Raw genomic sequence first — 17948 nt, 5'->3', positions numbered from 1 at the left:
GCAACTTTGTACCTGGGATCTGTTCATCTGTTTACATGGATTGGAATCTGAAATACTTCACCAAGTCTCTCAATGTCAGTTCCATTCCTTACCCTATTATATATGATTTAATTCATGCATTGAACTAAATGGTCATGTTATATAATGACCATAAATCTGGCAGTGATCGCTGTCTAGATCAGGGGAATCCACACAGACTCCGCTCCTCCTGCTCAAGCTCTGAGTGCTACCTCATACAAGAGTGTGTGCCCACACTGTGGACCTCAGCCATGCTTTTACTGAGAGGTCTCATGCAGCCACACCCTTCTTGTACTCCCTCCTCCAATTATTCCAATACGCTTTTCCCTTTTCTGTCTTCCCTTAGTCCCCTTCATCAATCATGTATCTATGTTAAACATATCTTTATTATTCTCTGTCCTCAATTGGTACCCAGCTTCACCTCATTTTTCATGTCCATAAACCACATTAAAATTTTTTTTTTTTGGCTGCTTTCTCTTAAAAGAGTACCCAACAGAGATATGTTATTCAATAAATGTCAACTTATATTATTATTTTACTTCTACCCATTCCAGACCCTGGAAAGAACTATCATCTAGGATTTTCTCTGAAGTTAATTGTCAGTGCTGTGTAGCCTAACTCAAGTATCTCCTCTCTCACCCAAACATAAGTGTTTTGGGGATGCAGGGAAACAGGGAGAAGTGGACCTAAAGCTTATCTTAAAACTTCCAATTATTTTAGACTCATATGGAACTATTTACTAGGATGTGGAGATACCATGTGTATTAGTTCATTCTCACTGCTATAAAGAACCTCCCAAGACTGGGTAATTTATAAAGGAAAGTTTAATTGACTCACAGTCTCACAGGGCTGGAAAGGCCTCAGGGAACTCACAATCATGGCAGAAGAGGAAGCAAACACCTCCTTCTTCACATGGTGGCAGGAAGGAGAAGTGCCAAGCAAAGGGGGAAAGCCCTTTATAAAACCACTAGATCTCATGAGAACTCACTCACTATCACAATAACAGCATGGGAGTAACTGTCCCCATGATTCAGTTACCTCCCACCGGGTACATCCCAGGACACACGGGGATTGGGAGAACTACAATTCAACATGAGATTTGGGTAGGGACACGGACAAACTATATCAACTTGCAAATTCCTACCATAGCTTCTTTGGTCTTGTTGTGCTCATATATGCCTTCCAACTTGATTTTCTGTTAATAAAACAGAAACTCCCACTTCTCAAACTCTTCCCTATCCACTCTACAACCTAATACTGTTTTTCATTCAACTTCTAAAAATGCTCAACTTATGTTGTCCTTTGTATGATTACCATTTCTGTGTATGCTTTTGTCTCCAATTTTAGCTCCCTTGAGGATTCCATCTATCTAATGGGATAAATGTACCAAAGCATGCTCGCGTGTGCACACACACAAAAACACATACTCATGTTTGCACATCCATGAAATTAAAATTTTCCCTTGAGTCCAGAATAACTAGTCAGAATATAAAACCTTATAGTACATTAAATCAGAATGAATAAACAAAGCCCAAACTTACAACTGTATCATAATAAAACCTGCATGTTCAACACAATTTATCCCAGCATAGGGACTCTTCAATTAGACTTTCTGATGGTAAAATTTATTCTAAATAAAACCTCACCTGCATGCTGTGCCTTTTCTACATAAGAATTGGAGAAAACTATGCAGATCCTGCACCTGTTGAGTTATACAGAAAACCTACAGGAAACCAAGAGTGCAAACGTTTGCGATTAAATACAAAAGAATAGAATGAAACCTTAGGTGGCTATGGTTTCTGCTGTTATTTTAGCTCTCCATGCTCTTGTACATCACATATCATTAGCAGGCAAAAATCACATAATAACAAATTACTAGCCTTATGCTCAAAGTTCTTAGACAATGTGTATTATGGGAACATCTATGGCTATTCTGAGCATACAAAATGATTAAGCCAAACAGAAAGGTTATCACGTTGCGTTTACGAATTTTGATAACTAGTGGCTGTGTAGTACGCATGTCTGTGACTCTGGAGAGCAGATTTAGGTTCAGCCTTGTGGCAGCTCCTGCAGGTGCTAATCAGGAGAGCTGCTGTGACTAAAACTGAAGTGGAAGTTGCAGCTGCCTGGAAGATGATTGTCATTAAAGCTGCCTGCCAGTGGCAATGCAGAATCCAGACTTGATTTTAGAAACAAAACATGACACTTGAAAGTACTTGGACACAGTGTTTATAATTTTCTAATGGTGGCATTGTGTCTTTTCATCATGAATGGAAATAAAATCTTTAAACAATTATTGATATAAAAGTTACCCTATAACAAACTGACTAAATGTGAACATTTCCAAATTTTCTTCTAATTTATTTATAATATATATTTTGGCTTTGCCATTAAATATAGATGTGTTTAGCAATTAAAATTAATTAAAGCTGCTGAAACCCTGTCTTTACTAAAAATACAAAAATTAGCAGGGCTTGGTGGTGTGCGCCTATAGTCCCAGCTTCTTGGGAGGCTGAGGCGAGAATTGCTTGAACCCAGGAGGTGGAGGCTGCAGTGAGCCAAGATCACACCACTGCACTCCAGCCTGGGCGACAGACAAAGTGAGACTCTGTCTCAAAAAAAAAAAAAAAAAAAAAAAAAGACAAATAAACAAAAATTAAAGCTCTGGACAGAACTAGAGGATAATTCTGAATTGTATAATGAAAGTGGGAATTACTTTTTTATTATTTTACTTTATTACAATATGGTCATATTACTTTATCACAATGAAATTAATGTAATTGATATAAAATTTGGCTCATTTAAGGACAAAGGTTAATCTTGAGTTAACATTGTGTGTGTGTGTGTGTATACACACTCAATACTCTGCATTTATCCTTTGTTTAGAAAAAAAAGACCCAGATTTATGTAATTCTTTCTAGTATGACAACATATTTAGGGGAAAAATGACTTTCAGGAAACCTCTAATACCTATAAACCAGAATGTTTATGACTGTTAATGGATTTATTAAATAGTGTTATCTTAACCATGTTATTATTAGTCTGTTGATTCTAGATGATAAACTATAAAATAATCGCTATGTAAGAACTTAAGTTTTATTAAGACAAATTTGGTGCTTAGAAAGTAGGTTGATAACGTGAAGACATGTAGTAGTATTTTCCAAGGGAAATAAAGTGAAGATGAGTCACTTAAGTGTTGTATTACAATATTGGTATTCGGCCTCAGATTAAAAGAAAAATCACCTCTTCTCCATTGCTATATATCAACAAATATATTATTTCTTTAGTCACATGCATATTCTATTTTATTTTTTAAATAAGTGAATACATACTGAGAAATAATTAAGATATGTCTTAGTCCAAAACTATTTCATGCTATCTTGCCTACAAGCACTTTCCTACCTTGTTGGATATTCTTCCTATGCCTTTCAGGCTCTCCAATAGGGCTTCACAATTGTGCCACATCTTTGCCATATACTATGTACTTAATAAATATTAGTTTACTAAATGAATGTTTCTAGTTTCTACTGCTACAACTGAAAGGAATTCAACCTGTGATCCTTATCTGTCTGTGCTCCAGATAGCAGAAAGTTTGAATATTTGAAAGATTTTGAAGTAGCAGAAATTAAATATCTGAAAATTTATGATTGCTAACCAAAAAAAAAAAAAAAAAACAAAGATTGTTGTTAAGAGTACACATGTATCATAGTATTTTTAAAGATAATTGTAATAAAATGCCTCCTGTTTTAGTCATTAGGATCTAAAGTTGTCATGTTTTTGACCATCCAAAAGAAAAAATGAAATTAATCCACAAAATCCATGAAAGGAAAAACCAAGGAAATAGGAAGAGGTTTGTAGAAACCTCTCATATTGCCACAAAATAGTGCCAAGTAAGGGCATTACTGTCTTAGGCCATATGAATACTTTTACACATTTTTCAACAAGGAAATGTACTGGTGCCCATAATAAATTACTCTCCAGGTAATATAAGTCCTAGAGAAGGCATAAGTTTTGTAAAAAAGAAAGAATGTTACTGCTTGAGAATATGAGACTGCCAAAAAGCTATAGAACTTGCCTCTTTCTATGGATGAGTTTGCCACCTCTGCTTTCAGGTGCCAAATGATAAATTCTGAATGTTTTTGTATAATTTCAATGTATGTATATAATAAATGAATGTAAACACAGGAGTTGCTCAATTCAATCACTGTTTAAGTTCCTATAGAATGCTAGTCATTACATGAATTCTTCTACTTCAATCCGAGAATAATTCCTTTAGCTTAATGCTTAGTGCACGTCAACTGCCCCCTAATTAGTAGTTTTGCTCCCAGTTCCAGGAACCCACTGCTGTCAAAAGCAGGGTTTCCTAATGCGGTATCCAGAGTGCCCTTGTCAACAGCACATTTGCTTCAGTTTTTGTTACTTTTTCTCCCCTTCTTCATATGGGTTCAATCCAGGTCTATTATTATATAATCTGAAACATACTTAAAAACTAAAGTTTTTGTAGTTTGAAAGTCATTATCCTCTCAGCTGAGACTAAGGGAGTGAGTAATGTGAGAATGTAAGATACTATAACGGGGTCAGTTCATGCATCATCTCTTAAAATATACCTGATATAGCTGCATTTTCTATACATGCCAAAGACTTGCTCTTTATGAAAATCCACACTTACAAATTGTTTCCTTAAACCCTATATGAGTTTCTGTTTGCATCTCTTCTTACATAAATTCATATAAGAAAGTGAGTAGACTTTTCACATGCAAGCTCAAATTACTTTTGGATGTATATAAAAAAAATCATTTCCTAACCTGAATGAATATGAGTGTCAATTTTGTGGACATTTTAATTAGGAATCATTTACTGGGAATAGTTATAACAGGAGTCCATGAAATTTATAGATATAGATGCCCAAATTCCACCACCCTTGTAGATTCCTATGTAATCTTGAGAAGCATCAGAATATCTGTATAGCTTTTAATAATCCACAGGTGAGTATTTAAATTTCAAAATCTATTAGATTGAAAAATATTGCTTTAAGTGAGATCTCCTATGTGCACATTAATACATCCAAGTCTTCTTAGAACATATGGTGGAAAGAAACAGCAGTCACAAATAAATTGAAAAATTGAAATTTTACTGTCTATGTCCTGACCTGTTCTTTAAAAGAAAGTAAATCTCTCCCACACCTTTCTCCAAAAACACCTTGGTAGAAGTTTATTTGACTTATCTGGCAGCTCACTGAAAAGCTTTATTCTCAGGGCCTGTCTACGTTTGATCTAACAGAGGGGTTCCTCTGCATGAATAGCCCTATCCTCAAGACATTTGTCAAGAACAATTAGTGGCACTTGTTTGTCATCATAGCTGCTTGGGTAGCATTACCAATTGGAGATAATAAGAGGCTGATCAAAAAATGTAAAGGAAAATAATGTGGAATAACATGTCCACAGGGGGCTTTCAAAGCTCCACCAAATTCCTGGTGTTGTGGTTTGGCTCTGTGTTCCCACCTAAATCTCATGTCAAACTGTAATCCCCACATGTCAGGAGACAGACCTGGTGGGAGGTGACCGGATCATGGGGACAGATTTTCTCCATGTTCTTCTCATGATCATGAGTGAATTCTCATGAGATCAGATGGTTTAAAAGTGTGGCATTTCCCCGCCACCACTTTCTCTATCTCCTGTCACCATGCAAAATACTCCCTGCTTCCCCTTTGCCTTCCACCATGATTGTATGTTTCCTGACTGTATGTTCCCCAGTCATAAGGAACTGCGAGTCAATTACATTTCTTTCCTTTATAAATTACCCAGTCGCAGGTAGTTCTTTACAGCAGTGTGAAAATGGACTAATACACCTGGGAATCTAAAAGCCACATACTTGTTCAAGGCCGTGCACATACTAATGAAAGACATGAGAAGGTGCTTATCCCTGCCACTTAGTTGACCTCGAGGGTCTGCACAAGCAAAAAGTGTACACTAAGTCAGAGTTGTCAACTGCCTTCCACAGCATTGAAGATGTGTTTCCAATATAAGCACAGCACTCCTAAGCAATGTCTGGCAAATACATTAGTTCAAGGTATTGAAGGAAATCTCCTGTTCAATCATTAGCTGACCACTCACTGAAGCAAGCAGAGACTTGGCTAATAAATGTGACAAAAAAATTCATAATCTACAGAACTTGTCCAGAAAAGTAACTAAGCAAGCAAACAGCAACAATAACAATCTCCAAGGTAAGAAGGGAGGTGATCTGATTTTCAGAGTTGAAACATCATATTATTTAAAATGTCCAGCTAAAAAAAACTATGAGATATGCAAAAGAACAAGATAATATGAGCCACAGACAGGAATAAAAGCAGCCAATAGATGCCACTTCCAAGAAAGCCTAGATGTTGACCTTAGCGAATACTTTAAATTAATCATTTAAAAAATATTCATGGAACCAAAGGAAACTGCATTTAAAGAACAAAAGAAAAATATGAGATAAATTTCTTACCAAATAGAAGATAGAAATAAAGAGATGAAAATTTAAAAAATGACTAAATAAAAATTCTGCAGTTGAAAGTACAATACCTGGGATTTAAAAATTCATTAGAGAGGATCAATGGCATATTTTAGCAAGCAGAAGAAAGAATTCACAATTTCAAAAATAGCTTAATTGAGATTATCCATTTTAAGGAAATGAAAAAATGGTATGCAGAAAGATAAACAGAGCTTTAGATATCTGTTCGACAACATAAATTACATTAATATATAATGGGAGATGTTAAAGGAAAGGAGAATGAATAAATATTTGAATACATAACAGCTAAAATCTCCTGAAATTTAATTAATCTGTACATCTAAAAAGATTAAAGAACTCCGAACTGCATAAATTTGGATATCCACATGTAAATATATCATAATCAAAGCTTTGAAAGGCGAGTACAAAGAGAGACCCTTGAAAGTAGCTTAAAAAATTATTCACATATATACTCAATAATATTGACATCAGAAACCACAGAGACCAGAAGTTAGTGGAAGTACATATTCAAAATGCTGAAAGAAGAGATTGTCAGCCCAAACATTCTATCTTCTGCAAAACTATTCTTCAAAAATCAAGGACAAATTAAGACATTCCAAAATAAAAAGAGAATGTGTCACTAGCAGATGAGCCCCAGGAGGAAGTTTTTACGCTCGAGAAAACTAAATATTAACTTGAATCCAAAAAAATAAAAATAAAAAGAAATTACACTGGTAAATCTAACTATATAGGTAAATAGACAGTATAAAAGTAGTTTTTATTAGCAATTGTTTTATTTTACTGTCTGATTTAAAGCATGATTGTGTAAAGCAATATTTTAAAAATATTGTTGATGGGCTCATAATGCATAGACATGTAATTTACATGAGAATAATTATACAAAGGAGGAGAAATAGAGCTGTATTGTAACAACTTTTAAAATATGTCATCCAAATTAATTCAGTAGTAATCTGATCTAGATTTTCAACTAATATGTAAATTGTAACTACCAGGATAATCACAAAGAAACTGACACAAAATCATGTAGTACGAGAAACACCTAAAGCATTAAGATACAAAATATAAACATGAGCAGTTTTAACAATTTGATCAGCAATAATTGATTTAAAAATCAACCATAATAACAACACTGAAATAATCACTTTACTATGTTGGTGTTTACCTTTCGATATGGTTTGGCTCTGTGTCCCCACCCAAAATCTCATCTCAAATTGTAAATGTCATGTGTTGAGGGAGGGACAAAGTGGGGGGTGACTGGATTATGAGGGCGGTTTCCCCCACGCTGTTCTCATGATAGTAAGTGTTTGACAGTTCCTTCTTCACACTCTCTCTCTTGTCTCCACCATGTAAGATGGCCTGCTTCCCCTTCTGCCATGATTGTAAGTTTCCAGCCGCGCGGAACTTTAGTTCAATTAAACCTCTTATCTTGATAAATTACCCAGTCTCCGGTATTTCTTTATAGCAGTGTGAAAATGGACTAATAAAACTTTTTAGTCTTTTTTTTTAAATGTTCATGCGTACTTGTACAGGCTTATTTATTTTAATTTAACATTTTTGGCCTCAGGTTGGTATTTGAAGTATCAGGTGGAAAATTTTTAGACATGTTTTCTGCATAAAGTGAATTCTGTACTTATACACATGGAAACTGGTATTTTATGTTACATGTAACTAAAGATGTATATTGGATTCATGGCATGTGCTCATGTATGTTAACATGTAAAATATTTTTAAATAATTGCTTATGATTTCATAATCAAGCAGTGAAAGTTAAAATTAAATTGCATCTATGTTTGCATATTTTTGTGATTTAAAGAGCTACCAGTAGTATACATGACATTACTTGTCATTTCCTTAAATAATTGAGTTTTGTTTTTGGGGGGGGGTTTTTTTTTTTTATTGTTATTATTATACTTTAAGTTCTAGGGTACATGTGCATAACGCGCAGGTTTGTTACATATGTATACTTATGCCATGTTGGTGTGCTGCACCCATCAACTCGTCAGCACCCATCAACTCGTCATTTACATCAGGTATAACTCCCAATGCCATCCCTCCCCCCTCCCCTCTCCCCATGATAGGCCCCAGTGTGTGATGTTCCCCTTCCCGAGTCCAAGTGATCTCATTGTTCAGTTCCCACCTATGAGTGAGAACATGCGGTGTTTGGTTTTCTGTTCTTGCGATAGTTTGCTGAGAATAATAATTGAGTTTTATCATCTAAAAACATTTTAAAGAAATTTTTAACCGCAAAGTCTTAAAAGCATATTAATAAGCAGATGTTGAAAAAATTAAATTAAAATTTAAAAATTTAAAATAAAATGTCCCATTGAAATGCTTTTGGTTTGTGGGCACATGCAAATTTGTTTGGAGAAGTTATTCTCTCAGCATTCCCTTCACATGGGGATTTATGTGATGTTTGTTTTCACTAAGGAGAAAAATGAAAAAGCGATTTCAGAACCTGATTTGATTGCTTTCAAAACAAACAAAGAAAGTGCTTTTTTTTTTTTTTTTTTCTGGTGGCTTTGGGATAATTGCTCTTCCCTTCAAATCTCTCTCTCTCTCTCTGCATGTACGTGTGTGTTTTTTTCCTTTCTATTTTCAAGGTAGATTTAGTAGGTTATGGGAAAAAAAACTTGCTTAATTTACTTCTTCCTTTTGAGAGATATTTTCTTCTCTATATTTTCTTATCTTACTCTCTGAAGTCTCATTTTAGGCTTTTCAAGTTGAGGAGTTAATAATGCACATGCTGGATATTTTTCTGATATTTTTCAACTGTTAAGCGGTCTTATCTAATAATCTGATTCCAGAAATGATATAACCTCATTGCAATTCTGCCTCTAAGAAAATTATATTATATCGAGAGCCATGCCACACAGTTACCTATTCATTATCAATCCCATTACCTATAAGATAGTGAAGGGGGAAAGCCCTTGTCAAATGAAAGCACTTTGGATTAAATTTTTTAAAAAGTTAAGGAATTTACATAATTCATTTTAAGGATTTAAAAATATACATACACTCATGCCCTCAATAATTGCTAACTTTAACATCTATGCTTATTCTTGAAATATATGTGTATGTGTATATATATGTGTGTATATATGTATTGCAATCTGCATACTACAGATGCAGTAATTCAGAGAAATTAACCTACTTTCCCAATGTCATACCACTGAGATGTGGCAAACACTGGAAGTAAAATATCGGTTCTAATTTCAAAGCCTATTATCCTGACCACTATTCCGTCTTGAGGATCTTTGGCTTTTACAATTGTCATCAGTTCTCTGTCTTTCACACACACAAGACACTGATTTACCACTCAACAACTCTAATCATACAATCGATAATAGAATATAATAAAATTTCCATTACTTTCATTTGTACCATTCAAGTCTTACAAAACTCACACATTCGGATATGCTTTAAAGTTTTTGCAGTTGGTACGAAAGCTACATTAAATACATATTAGACCTATGCCTTACAGAATAGCACAAGATTTGTAAGAAATAATTTTTTTGTTTTGTTTTGTTTTGTTTTGTTTTGTTTTTGAGACGGAGTCGCGCTCTGTCGCGTAGGCTGGAGTGCAGTGGCCGGATCTCGGCTCACTGCAAGCTCCGCCTCCCGGGTTCAGGCCATTCCCCCCCCTCGCCCCCCCGAGTGGTTGGGACTACGGGTCCCCCCCCCCTCGCCCGGCTAGTTTTTTTTTTTTTTTTTTTTTGTACTTTTTAGTAGAGACGGGGTTTCACCGTGTTCGCCAGGATGGTCTCGATCTCCTGACCTTGTGATCCGCCCGTCTCGGCCTCCCAAAGTGTTGGGATTACAGGCTTGAGCCACCGCGCCCGGCCAGAAATAATTTTTTTTTTGAAAAGAATACTAATTAACTCTAGGTAGTTTTTAGTGCCTGTAAGGTGTAAAAACAAAGTACAACCATAGTAAAGCTAATAATTTGTAGTCGTGATTTTTATTCCACCTCTTTTAAGTTAGAGATCAAGTTATGTGCTGAATGAAATTTTAAAGATCATCTAGTCTATGTTACTGATAAGGAAACTATAGCTCAGAGGTATTACGCGACCTCTCCAAAGACACAGAGCCAGTTGGCAGCGGAGTTGGAATAATTTCAACATCTCCGATTGCCAGGTCAGTTTCTCTTCACTATTTATATGCACAGTTATACAGCTTCTCTGCAGGGTTTATATGAATTACCTTACTAATAATATTTTAAATAACAACTTTTAGTAAAAACAGGCACAATCCAAGTCTCTAAATACGTATAACATTTTATTAAAGGGTCAGATAATCCAGGGGCATTATTATAAGGCTGACTTAATACATAGTTAATGGAAAAGTTATATTAGTCTATAGTCTCTCTTTCTCCCTCTCTCTCTATATATAGTTAGATATATAAGATATATCATATGCATATAAGTTATATATATACACACACATATATATATATATAGAGAGAGAGAGAGAGAAAGAGAAAGAGTGTTTATGTGATGATCCTGCAATTAAGTTTGCATTACTCATTTAGTTGTACTCCTAAAATCAGCACATACATTTCATGGTGTATATTCAGATGTTTTATTACTAAAATTATTTTTGGTAGCTTTCTTTACATTAATCTGTAATAAAGTTTTAAAGTCATGGTCAACAATGAGAAAACATTTACTTTCAAATGGAGTTTGATAAATGTAATTTTAGAAAACTGTGAGGTGATGAATGTGTTCATTAACTTGATTGTGGTGATTATTTCACAATGTATATATAAATCAAATCATCACATTGTACGTCATGTATATATGCAGTTTTATAAATTCTACTACAAGAAAATTGGTGAAAGGAGCACATACATGCTCAGACACATTACACTTTGTTTTGCTTGGCCATAAATTGGGTGTATAAAAATTTGCTACCATCCTAATATGTAATTATCCTTCCATGTTAGATTCCTAGTAGATACTCAGGTATTTCAGAGAAAATATCAAGAAAAAACACTGACCCTGCCTTGCAAACACCTATCATCAGATATTTGTTCCCTATGTATTCAAGGTTAGAATATTTTAAAATGTAAATAAATTATACATAAAGGTAGACATGATGATTAGCCACTTACTATAAGAGACCAAGAACTAATATTTCTATAACATTTAATAACAAGTTATTCCTATACATATTTTCTTCAAGAATTTTAAGTTACGTAGGCAGATGTCATTTATTTTCCCCATATTTTTGAATAAATGTAAAAGAATTGTCATTCATAAAGCATCATGATTAGTAGTGATTAACTGGATAAATTAAAAATAACTTATGTATGTCAATTTTTCAAACTATAGAACAGGGACACAGTGTTCACTTTTTCTATTTCCAAGGGTTTCTACAAATACCAAGATAAGGCAGGAGAAAAGCAATTGCATACCGTAAAGAATTTTTCTTCTTTGTCTTCTTTCCTATATATACAGCATGAGGTAATTACTAAAGTTCTTTCTGTAAAAAAAATTGTATTGCATAAGTGTATGATATTATTGACTGTTTATGAGTAGGTTTTCAACCTGGTTTAGAATTTTCTCTAGGTTATAATTTATGTGGTGTTAATATTTTTGTCTCTCTCAATATTCATCCAGTAGGATTTTAAAAAAAAGTCTAGTTTTGTTTTCCAACTTGGATTTACTCAAGTTTAAGTTTGACATACTTTATTCTTCTTCTTGCTTATCTTTAAGAGGAATCAAGAGAATTGTTGGATCTATCAGTGTTTTCAGGGGAGACATAACTAAATAACAACAGAACATTTATTTTTATACACACACACACACACACACATTTTTTTTTTTTTTTTTTTTTGAGACGGAGTCTCGCTCTGTCGCCCAGGCTGGAGTGCAGTGGCCAGATCTCGGCTCATTGCAAGCTCCACCTCCCGGGTTCACGCCATTCTCCCGCCTCAGCCTCCGAGTAGCTGGGACTACAGGCGCCCGCCACCACGCCCGGCTAGTTTTTTGTATTTTTAGTAGAGACGGGGTTTCACCATGTTAGCCAGGATGGTCTCGATCTCCTGACCTCGTGATCCACCCGCCTCGGCCTCCCAAAGTGCTGGGATTACAGGCTTGAGCCACCGCGCCCGGCCGCTCACACACACATTTTTATGTTGGTCAGATAAACAACATCTCTTCTGTCAAGCCTAGGAAGTCTTAGCCCAAAAATAGAATGTTAAACAATATATACTGATGTTAAAGGAATAATGGATACTTCGCTTTATACATATTCCTAGTAAACCAAGATTTTATAGTTGTAGTAATTGAAGCACTTTTAAAAGCACAATTTCATTAGACTATAATCCAGCTAAAATATCATTTACAAAGGTTTGGGTCATCATTTTTATTACAAATGGTTTTAATCAAAAGAAAATGCTTAGAGGAATGGAACTGACCAGTATTTTTTATAATGCAACAGCTCCCCCATCTTACAGACAAAAGAATATAAACTATTCTTTTTTGATATATAATATTAACAAGGTCTATATCATGTAGAGTTAATTAAATTTTATTTTCTTAAGTTCTATTGGACTTGATATATTTTCTTTTCTCTTGTAAAAAGACAAATCTTATCCTGGATATATATATTCCAGAAGTATCTGTTATATCTACATAATCTTCTGAGAAGGTAAGAATTCATACAGAACACTTAAAATGATAGCTCAGTCACTAAGATATTAAAATTCATGTTGTAAGGATGAATAAATACAGTATCCTGGATATTCTAAGGCTTTTTTTTAGCATGTTCTGGGAAAATACTTTTTCCATTTATCTCTTTGTATGCTTTAAAGTGATGTGTTTCTATTTGCAGTCTTTTTAAACATTTTCTCATATTTTGGTCATTTAATAAATATTTAGAGATTTCTCTTCAAAATTAGTTTGACTCGATATTTGAGCAAATATTTGTTCTCCATTTTTCGTCTTGCAAAAAGCTAAAGAAAATGCTTAAGCAATTTACCTCAGATCACCTTTATAATGATTACATAAACAATCCAATTTAAACCTCTAAAAGTTATTTACTCAAGACAACTCAGGTGAAAGGATTATTTTTTGACATTCTAAAAATTGTAGCTGCATATTTATAAACGAATATTCCTGAGATGATTTTTCCATAATATACAAATTAAAATTTCTTACTCTGAAAAGTTCCATCGGGCCCTATATACTACAGAGTTTTTCTATATTTCATTAGTATAAAACAAACACAAATGATATGAGAGCCAAGAAGAAAATGCCTGACACATATAATAGTATAATGAATAAATTAAGAGATAATTACAGATTTTTTTTTTTAAATTTTACAATGTAGGTATTTAGCCAACTAAAAGTAAAGCACATTTTCTGAAAACTCATATTTTAATATTAAGTCCACATTAACATGATTCCATTTCAGAAAAACCCCCACCTTACCCCCACACCTACACCACCAAGATTTTTTGAGAGTATTTGGTAGAGGATATATTGGTCAAAGCTCTTGAATGTTTAATAGAGCCGTATGAGGACACTTTTAGAACGCTGTAGCCAGTGGTATACTGGGACCAGCATGTTGGCTAGCTGAAACCAATTATGCCCATTTCTTCCCAAATCTGTGCTCATTGATCTGATTATCACCACATCCATGCCAACATCTATTGTTTTCTGACTTTTTAATTGTGGACATTCTTGCAGGAGTAAGGTGGAATCTCACTGTGGTTTTAATTTGCATTTCCCTGGTGATTAGCGATGCTGAATTTTTTTTGTTAATGTTTATTGGCTGTTTGTATATCTTCTTTTAAGGATTGTCTATTCTTGCCCTTTGCCCACTTTTTAATGGGATTTTTGTATTTATTTATTTATTGCTGGTTTGTTTGAGTTCCTTTTAAATTCTGGATACTAGTCCTTTGTCAGAGGCATAGTTGGTGAATATTTTCTTCCATTATGTAGGTTGTCTGTTTACTCCTCTGATTATTTCTTTGTTGTGCAGAAGCTTTTAGTTTAATTGAGTCCCATTCATTTATTTTTGTTTTTGTTGCATTTTCTTTTGGTGTCTTAGTCATGAATTCTTTGCCTAAGCCAACATTTAGAAGAGTTTTTCTGGTGTTATCTTTTAGAATTTTCATGGTTTCAGGTTTTATATGTAAGTCTTTGATCCATCTTGAGTTGATTTTTGTATTAGGTGAGAGCTGGGGATCCAGTTTCATTCTTCTACATGCGGCTTACCACTTTTTCCAGCACAATTTACTGAATACAGTATCTTTTCCCTAATATATGTTTCTTTGCTGCAAAATAAAAGATACTTAGAAATATACTTAACCAAGGCTGTGAAAGATCTCTACAAGAAAAACTACAAAAACAAAACAAAAAAACTACTGAAAGAAATCATAGATAATACAAACAAATGGAAACACATCCCAAGATCATGGATGGAAAGAACTGATATTGTGAAAATGACCATACTGCCCAAAGCAATCTACAGATTCAATGCAATTCTGATCAGAATACCATCGTCTTTCCTCGCGGAACCAAAAAAAAAAAAAAAAAATTCCTCCTAAAATTAATATGGAACAAAAAAATGAGCGTGAATACCCAAAGCAATACTAAGCAAAAAGAACAAATTTAGAGGCATCACATTAACCAATTATGCTACGAGGCCATAGTAGCCAAAGCGCAGGGTACTGGTATAAAAATAGGAATGTAAACCAATGGAACATAATAGAGAACCCAGAAATAAAGCCAAATACTTACAACCGCATACAAACATAAGATGTGCTTTATAATTAAAAAAAAATGAAAATTGTTTAATATTTAAATGAAAGTAATATAAATTTGGAACATCTGTTTTTCATCAGTTGGCCCTTTTACTATTTATTGTAGGTAAGTTGTAGCCTTAAAAATAGTGGGTCTCAGCCGGGCGCTGTGGCTCATACCTGTAATCCCAGCACTTTGGGAGGCCGAGGCGGGTGGATCACAAGGTCAGGAGTTCGAGACCAGTCTGACCAACATGGTGAAATCCCATCCCTACTAAAAATACAAAAAATTAGCCAGGCATAGTGGTGCGTGCCTGTAATCCCAGCTACTCGGGAGGCTGAGGCAGGAGAATCGCTTGAACCTAAGAGGCGGAGATTCAAGTGAGCAGAGATCATGCCACTGCACTCCAGCCTGGGCGACAGAGTCAGACTCCGTCTCAAAAAAAAAAAAAAAAAAAAAAAAAGAATAGTGGTTCTCAAAACATAAGAAGCAGAGAATCACCTGGAAGGCTTGTTAAAACAGATTCCTGAGTTTCTAGTCCAGTAGATCTTGGGCAGACCTGAGAATTTCCAATTCTAAAAATATGGCATTCTAAGGACCACACGTTGTGAAGTGCTGCTTTAAAACTGCAAGAGTTTTAAGTATTGACTTTATTAACGGTAACCACCCCAACACTGATCAATCACTCAAATCTTTGACACATGAATGCTAGTTAATAAACTTCAGCACCTTTAAGAAGTATAATTTAAATCTTATTGAGGTTATTATCCTCAACTAGTTGACCCACATAATGGAAAACACAAAGAGCTCAGATTATACCAAAAATAATTTGGATATTTTATGATATTCAGCAAGTCAAACAATGATTCTGAAGTTGCTATTTCCTATGTTATAAAATAATACTCCTATAATGTTAATATTTATCCATAAAGTATTTGTCCTTGGAATTAAAGTGTTTGTTTGTACTGTTAGAGGAAAACCTACACCTATCCAAAGTCCGGCAAAAATTGTGGTAATTGGTGAGGGGAAACCACAGTGTGCTTGAACTGTTTTGTTTCATTTTATTAATTTTTAAATTGAATTTTTATTGTGTTTTATCATTTATTTAGTTTTTTAAAACAGTTGTCAACCCCTAATTTGTTTACAGATTTTTCTTACATAGTTTTTTATAATACACCTATCACAGGACCTTTGTGTCTCGAAAGTAAGACATTTAAATAATTTTACTACATTCCACAGTCCTAAATTTAATCTAAAGTATCAGTAAGAAAAGTCATACAAAAATAAACGGAAGTATTTATGAAAGAGTTAGGACAAGACAATGCGTACCAGCTTCTGTTATTCTTCTAGAAAGAAGTGTTCCTCCTTCTGCTTGGAGTTAATCTCTACTAGATAGAATACCCTATAAACTCCTTAGCCATCTTGCTTCAGCAATTTATTTACTCTTGTCTTACTTCCTTTGTGTTGCCATAACAAAATACCATAAACTGAGTGGCTTATAAACAACATACTACTATTGATTTCTCACTGTTCTTGAGGCTGGGAAGCCCAAGATCAAGGTCCCAGCAGATGCAATGTTTGGTGAAGGTTGTTTTTTTCATAGATAGAGACCTCACTGTGTTCTCACATGATAGAAGGGACAAAGAAATGTTTTCATATTTGAGGCCTCTTTCATAAGGGCACAAATCTCATTCATGAGGACTCTGCTCTACTGACCTAATCAACTCCCAAAAGCCTTAGCTTTTAATACCATATACTATGAATTGGATGTGATTTGTCTGCACGAAAACTAATGTTGAAATTTAATTGCCAAAGAAACAATATTGGAAGGTGGGACCTAGTGGGAGTTGTTTGGGTCAGGGCAGTGGATCCCTCATGAATAGATTAATACCATCACAAGGGAATCGTATTTTATTCTTGAGAAACTAGATTAGTTACTTTGAGAGCAGGTTATTATAAATCAAGGTTGCTCTTCATGTTTAGTCTGTTTACACACATCCAGTAACCTTTCTACTTTTGCACCTTGTCTTGATGCTGCACATTGCCCTTACAGAAGCCAGACAGATCCTAGCACCATGCTCTTGAGCTTTCCAGTCACCAGTGTCATGAGCTAAACAAACCTCTTTTCTTCATAAATTACCCAGTCTTAGATATTCTGTTATAGCAACAGTAAACAATCTAAGACACCATCAATTAGGGGGTTAGAATATTAACATACAAATTTGAGGGGAATAGTAATAGTAATTCTTTTTTAGGGCATAGTAATTCTCTTTTCTGTATTTTTATCCTTTATTTCTTGGTAAGACGTTACTTGAAAAATCCTTTAGCCCCATCCACCTGCACTTAAGTCTTCTCATTTGGATGAATGATCTATAATCTTGTCTTTGATTTCTCATCGATCATTTTTTTTCCCTCAATAAGGAGGGTTTGGCTTCTGCTCCCATCACTCCACTGAAAGTGTTTTGTTAACATCATCAGTGATGCTCTATAAATCCTCTCACTTTACTCTTTATGTGACAACTGTCTATCAAGTTTTGGTACTGTTTGCCAATTCATTTCCTGAAATTCTTTATATCCTTGCTTTTCTTGATACATTATCAGCTCTCAATTGAAATATATTGCTTTTCAACTTATTTTCATCATTTTAAAAATAAATTCCTTGGCTAT

At 34.5% G+C, this 17948-nt stretch overlaps 1 long non-coding RNA gene across 3 annotated transcripts in view; it reads right to left on the bottom strand.

Moving 5' to 3' along the window:
* The window catches only part of LOC103886209, a 46421-nt gene that overhangs the window by 12376 nt on the left and 16097 nt on the right, over nucleotides 1-17948 (bottom strand). For 2 of the 3 annotated variants that reach the window (XR_002523343.2, XR_004184934.1), the window contains exon 3: nucleotides 10317-12012. The exons of the other annotated variant lie outside the window; for it this stretch is intronic. This is a non-coding gene — a long non-coding RNA (uncharacterized LOC103886209). Of the gene's footprint in view, nucleotides 1-10316; nucleotides 12013-17948 lie in introns of those variants that run through there. 3 annotated transcript variants of the gene reach the window in all.

This window comes from Papio anubis, chromosome 7, assembly GCF_008728515.1.
Source record: "Papio anubis isolate 15944 chromosome 7, Panubis1.0, whole genome shotgun sequence".
Taxonomy (NCBI): Eukaryota; Metazoa; Chordata; class Mammalia; order Primates; family Cercopithecidae; genus Papio; species Papio anubis.
Note: the sequence above shows the minus strand (reverse complement) of the source record. Positions and strands in the feature narration are given on the sequence as shown.